The sequence below is a fragment of the Lynx rufus genome, unplaced genomic scaffold, assembly GCF_022079265.1.
Source record: "Lynx rufus isolate CCGP_SWC_20201006 ecotype Redwood Valley unplaced genomic scaffold, mLynRuf1.p SCAF_14, whole genome shotgun sequence".
NCBI classification, from domain to species: Eukaryota; Metazoa; Chordata; class Mammalia; order Carnivora; family Felidae; genus Lynx; species Lynx rufus.
This window is the reverse complement of record NW_025814828.1, coordinates 13,655,851-13,662,936: the sequence shown is the minus strand read 5'-3', so window position 1 is coordinate 13,662,936 and position 7,086 is coordinate 13,655,851.

Sequence of the window (7,086 nt, the reverse complement as noted above, 5' to 3'; positions counted from 1 at the left end):
TTAAGCAGCCATGTGTCTGCTCCACAGGAAGGCTGTCACTGTCCAGGATCCTCTCAGCCCTGTAGAAAGTTCTGCAGCCTCCAAACTGTCACTGATGTTCAGAATCCAAAGCGCTGCCATCTTTTTCCTGGATAAACCCCAGCTCACACCTAGGATCGGAAAGGCAGTAAGTCGTGTCTCTCTCTCCCTCGGGCTAAAGCAGTCCCGGTCTTTAACAGCCAACTGTTTTTCTGAGGCTCAGGGGAATTGAAAATCAGTCCATCTGGAAACTCCTCCAATAGCTTATGCTGTTTAGAACCTGGCAGGAGCAGGGATCAAGGGCTGGGCCGCTCTTTTATCATCCCTTCGATGTAGGCCATCTAAGAGTCTATTATCCAACCCGGGCTAACTGGCAAAACTCCAGGTCAGTACATTTCAGAGGCAGAGGGCACCTCAGAAGCCATTTCACCCTCGCCGCCCTCACAGCTCTCCGCCTCGGCCCCGGGGATAAAGAAAGGGTTTAGTCTGCAGATAATTCCATTTGGCCTCCACTGTGAGCCATGAAATGATGAACCTCGTGTGTAGAATGTTTACAACTCTCTAGAAGGCATATTTCTTTTCTTAAGCGCAACATAGACGGTGGTAGCATAAAAATAACTGGCGACTGTTTATTTTTGCTAAGCGCTCACTTGGCTTCCAGAAATTTAAGATGGATACCCTGTGAAGTTGGAATTCATGCACCGAGGCCTGAGCCTGGCGCTGGGTAGGTAACCTGGGGACCTCTGTAGACCTATCGGAGCATAGTTGCCTCAAGCTTTAAATTGACCATAAATCTCAGCTTTTCCTTTCCATCATGCTTCTTCCGAGGACAGCTGTAGCTGCCAGTACGTGTACCATGAGACATTCTCACCATCGGGGGCGAAGGCGGCGGAGGGGGGTGGGGGCATGTCACAGCACTGATTTGGAAACTACCGCAGTGTCACGCTCCTGCGTCCCATTCCGAAACCAGTGTCGGCTCCTGTAGCGATCCCGTCTTTTTAGTCTGTGTTTGTGATGCTTTCACATCTGGGGCACTGATGACCTCGGAGGGACTGCCTCGGCCAGGGCTAGCGAACTCCGAGCGCGAGCCAACATTTCACCTGGGAGCATGTTTCTCCTACACAGGCTAGCCAATCCACGGTCAGACTCCCATCCACCTCCTTTGTGACGCTCTCACAACTCCAGGCCATTCCGCGCCACCCTAATCACGCCAGGTCAGGTGCTACACAACCAGCTCCTATCTTCCGGAGCCCACTACAGTTATTCAAACTAGCCAATCCAAATCTGCTTCCTTTGTCCACCCGTTCCTTCCTGATCAACCCCGGTGCTTGTCCGTGTACCCCGCCGCCCCGCCCCATGGCACGGCTGGTCTCTCCTCTTGGGCTCTGTGACTAACAAACTATCTTTTCGTGGCCAACCATCTCCTGATCTGTTGGCCTCATCATACCTGAGTCACAATAAAATGTACATTTAACAATAGCGTCGGTGCCCAGGAAGGGGGTGGGCGACGGACGACAAGCAAGTCAGCCAACACCTGTGTCACCAAGGTAACGTGGCCCCTCCCATCGCCAGGCGGTTGTTCAAAGCCTTTCTTTTGAAGGGGTGAGGGCTGGGAAGGCATGAGGAGCAAAGGGGCATGTTCAAGGGCAAATGTTTAACCGCTAGTTTTTAAAATAATAATGCCCTGATTAGTCGTGCGTACGTAGGGATTCCATCACGTAAATATTCCGACCGCGGCTGTCAAGCTACCAAAACGAGAAGAGGCCCTGACTGTCTGCTGGGGGCCGTGGGGACTTCCCCAAACGTGGCCCCAGACACCCAAGAGTTATAAAGACTCTTTGATGCTCCCAGAGGCCAGGCTTTCAGGAGAGATAGGAGCCTCTCTTCTCAGAGAAACACAGACAGTCCAGGAAAGAATGCCCCCGCCAAGGGCTTTTCAAAGCCTTGGGGGCAACTGCAGCTTGGGGCACGCGGGGCGTCAGAGAGAGAACCCGCGCTCTGGTGTCACAAAGGCCTGCGTGCGGCCCTGAGTGCGTGAGTCAGTCCGACTCCGAGCCTCGCTTTCCTCATCTGCAAAATGGGAAATGACAACTCCAAGTCTGCTGGGCTGTAGTAAATGCTACGAATAACGTCCGTTCAGGACTTGGCACGACGTCTGACACGCAGCTTCTTAGCTCGGTCAAGGAAACCGTGTGTAGTCTTCTTCCATGAATTTGACTGAAATCTGGTATTTTCTTCAATTATGAATGGAGGCAACAAACTGCGGAGATATTAGCAGTAGTTGTGAGTTTGTTGCCAACAGAGATTATGGGTATTTCCATATTCCGTTATAGTTAACACCTTGAAATCCTATTCCACAGCACTGTTACTTCAAGTTACGATGGTCATTGGATTCATCACTAATTCTTATGATTTAATGTATTAATAAAGAAGTGTACATCTATTAAAATATCACTAACTTAGAGAATATTTGGAGGGGTACCTGCATGGCTCGGTCGGTTGAGCGTCCAACTTCAGCTCAGGTCATGATCTCACAGCTCGTGAGTTCGAGCCCCGCGTCGGGCTCTGTGCCGACAGCCTGCAGCCTGCTTTGGATCCTCCGTCTCCCTCTCTCTCTGCCCCTCCCCCGCTCGTGCTTGCATGCTCTCTCATGCTCTGTCTCTCTCTTTCAAAAATAAACATTAACATTTTTTTCATTAAAAAAAAAAATAAAAGATAAAAATATTTTGATAGTTGTGTTTCAATACACTTGGCTTCAGCGATAAGCCTATGGATTGCACTCTGCGCTTTGAGAAACATTATTCTGAAAAGGGATCCCTACATTTTATCAGATTGCCAAAAGGGTCCGTGGTTCAAGTAAAAGTTAAGAATTCCAGGACGGATAGTATAAATGGCAGCTAGATGGTGACGACGGTGATGACGATGATGGCGACTCTCACAGCTGCTGGGGCAGTAACAGCCTTGTTTGGATGAGGGCTACTAGAGCAGATGCCCCCGGAGAACATGCTAACTCCATGTACCCACGAGCTGTTGGAGCACCTAAGAAAGCCACTGAATAAAGGGGCTATGCTTGCTGCCCGGCGTTATCTCTTATCCCCTGGAAATCCCAGCCACCGTTCACCTGGCCCTAGAGAAGGCTCTCTAATCCACAATGTCACCAGGTATGAATCCCAGCTCCGTGCCCACTGACTGGGTGCTTCCCAAGTGATGTTTGTGCTCTCACTCCTGCAGGGGTCTTCCACGGCTACTCCCAGAGCCTGGGAAACATGGTTCCTGGATGTCCTCAACAGGTACCCACTGGTAATGATCTGTGGTTCAGAAAACCTAGACGTGGCATCTTTGGCCCTGGAAGACATCATGAGGGGCAGACCAAAAAGCCTCGGGGCCAGACTGTCAGCACCTGTGAGCTGTTTTGCAGTTTGAGAAAATGTTTGGAAAGTAAGTTTACTAGTTAGCTTCAAGCATTGTAGAGGAAATGAAGCTTACCTCACTGGGGACTGTGGACAAATTGCTACCTGGGCAGCAATACTGTGTCATCTAGCTAAAACATGTTAGGAGCTCCCTACAAGATCACTGACTTGCCTCTCGTCCTTCCAACCGGGAACAAGTAGGCACCGAACGTTGGCAGCAGAAATTCCACAAAGCTGTGTGTTAAATATTATTGTTATACCCATTTTAGAGACGAGAAAGCCAAAGTAAAGCTATTTGCCCAAGGTCACTCAGGGAGTAGGTGGTAGGAGCAGCATTTCAACCCAGTTCAAAGGCTCCAAAGCCTAGATTATTGGCCACTCTTCTAAACTGATGGATCCTCAGTGAACTACAAAGACTGGAGAGCTCACTGGATGATTAAGCACATTCAAAGCATATTTGGGGTAGTGGTAACTTTTGATCCTGGACAACTCTCTGGCTGTCTTGGACACATCAGCCTTGGGTATTGAACTTGAAGAGATCAAAGTGTTGGTTGATTTCATAATTGAGAGCCAAAGGATGCTTTGTCAGCTGAGTTACTATGATGTGGGCTTCAGCTGTATAGAGACAACACTTCCTGGTCCCTTGTCAACCTGTCTCTCTCATAGAGGGATGTGTCATAAAGGATCATTTCAGCTGAACTCTATGCTGCCCCATGGTGAGTGCTCCAGAATCTCGCCCCTGGGCGCTATCAGGCTTTCTCCTTCCAGTGTCAGCAGAAAACTCCAACCTCCTTTCTCCCATATGATTTTCAAACCCACCAGGAACATTCATCACAACGTTCAACCTTTGAGCTTTCCAGTCTAAAATTCTGATAGATTCACTGATGTTCCCAGATCTGATATAAGCATTAGCCAAAATTCTTCTGCAATTTCACACAGCACCTTTGAGTCCACAGAATACCTGGTAATTATTTCCCTAAGTCTTTCCGAACAATGGCATCTATTTTGACATAATCACGCACTGAGTACCAGCAGTATGATAGTAAATGTTTAACAACTGACTTTCCAAAGGGGGGGTGGTGGTGAAAGCCCAGATTTGTAGCATTTGCTAATTTCTGTGGTATAAATATTCACACCTTGGCTGATTTCAAGCTACCGAGTTGATGTCACCGAGCACAGAGTTGGTAAGACACAACCACAGCCCGGGAGCCAGCACCCAAACATGTTACAAAAAAGCTCATCTTTTAATAGTTCTCGGGATACCAAAAACTCACTAGGAGTTCACGATGAATAACAAGTGATTAAGAGTATTTGAGACCCAGCAAGATCTTGGGAGCTGATAGCATTGTGCCTCTTCTGTTCAAAGCCAACTTGCAAGGGCAGCAAATGCAGAGATCAGGCAAAACAGCAACAACAACAACAACAACAACAACAACAACAACAACAAAAAACGGGCATCCAGCTCATTCTACCACACGTCTCTCAAACACTGTATACCTGGACGAGCATTATCCCATGGTTATTCCTGAAAATAACTGTGAGACTGGTCAGTCACATACCTCTAGTTTCCCCAGTGCCTCGGAGATGAACATCAGCTTGGGGTACACATTTTTGGGCCTTGGGTTTATTTTCCCTTTGATCGTATTTATTGTTTATTTCCTTCATCATATGTGGTATGTTTTTCTGTCAATTCTTTCAAAGGTGTTCAACTCTATCAGTCAACCAATAAATGTATATAAATTAAATGAGGGCATGGATGAAATTCACATACTCTGTTAACTGCATGGAGTTGTTATGACCCACAAGAGCCTGCCCGCCACACACCCCAGCTCTCAGAGTCAACCTTAGTGGCACTCACCTCTACATGAACTCTTAAGAGGATCCTAGAGAGGGGCGCCTGGATGGCTCGGTTGATTGAGCAACTGACTCTTGATTTGGGCTCAGGTCACGATTCCAGGTTCGTGGGACTGAGCCCCACGTGGGGCTCCATGCTGAGCATGGAGCCTGTTTGGGATTCTCTCCCTCTGCCCCTTTCCCCTGTTCACACACACACTCTCTAAAAGAAAACAAAAAGAGGGTCCTAGATAAGCAAAGAGAGCAAACATTGTTCGTCATCTGGATGGTAACGAAAACAGCAACCACTGATGGTCTACTATGTGACAGATACTTGACATATGTTACAGGGAACACTAGTGCAAACACTGATGACTGAAAAATAACCACAGCCTCTTTCCCTGCGATTTACTTGAGAGGGCAAGAGTGAGGATGGCAAGAAAAGGGAAGTGGGATGACAGATAAGCACGTACCTAGGCAGAATCTTGGAACCAGGCTGGGAGAGCGTAGGAGCACTGAGAAGAACTGAGGGCGAGAAGAGTAATAACCTTCCAGCATGCTTAGGTGTGCTTGAGAGACGGAGTGAGGCAGGTTTGGGAGGGTGGTGTGCGAACGCACGCACACGTGTGTGTGTGTGTGGTGAGAACTGTTGCTATAAGTTCTAAATTGGATCCCTTTTAGCATTTTGAGAAACAGGAACTATATTTAATCATCTGGTTGCTAGATATTTTTTTATTGTGACAGTATATCAGGAGTGGACCATGTGGGGCTCCAGCCCATTGGGTGTAAAATATATTATCTCTGTTACTTCAAATAGTTCTTCAAGGTAGGCATTTTTTATTCCCATTTTATGGATGACAAAACAGAGGCTCAGAGGGAATAAGCGAGGATTCTAAGACCACACAAATGATGAGTTAACAATGTCCAGGCTGGGTAGAAGAGTTTAGGTGGGATGATTGGTGTAACTGTTCCAAGGAGTCGAGAAAAGTTCTCAGAGGTTCTCCTGAACTAGGAAGTAAAAGAGCTCAACACTGACACCTGCGTGCTCACTCCCCCCAAATGGGGAATGTGCCAAGCCCAAGAGGTAAGCTGTGGGAGAGACTGTGCGTGATGCCCCAATATCTATCCCCCTTTCCTTCCACGTTTAGGTGGGTGCAAGGCTTCTCAAAAGAAAGACGACCCCTTGCACTTTGGGGAAGGGTGTGTGTGAATCCTGTTCTTGTACGCGCAGTCTCGGCAGAAGTGATGCACCCCGGTCTTGGGAGGGTTGTCTCTGCAAGGAAAGGGCATGCTATCAAACCTCCCCTCATCCTCCTATCCTTTTGTCTGGAATGTGAACATGATGGTCAGTCATCTTGGACCACCGGAATAAGGGCCTCATCCTGGGCTTCTGACTGCTGTTAGATTGGATCCTTGTCAGAACAACAAAACTTTGCCTTTAATCTGATAAGCCAGGAACTTCATTCCCAGGTATATACTAAAAGAAGGGAGTGGAAAAGCCTACCAGAAGACAAGTACAAGAATAGTCACAGCAGCTTTATTCATAATAGTCAAAGGCTAGAACCAACCCAGACATCCATCAGTGGAAAAACAGACAAATCAACTGTGGTATGTTCATATAATGGATTATTATACGTCGATTAAAAACAAAGCACTGATCCACACCACAACACGGATGAATCTCACGAACCTATTGCCGGAAAATGCACTGTGTGTGATTCCATATATACGAAGTTCAAGAACAGGCAAAACTCATCTATGGTGACGGGAGTCAAGAGGAGTTACCTCTGGGTGGAATACACAGACTGGCAGGGGACATGACACG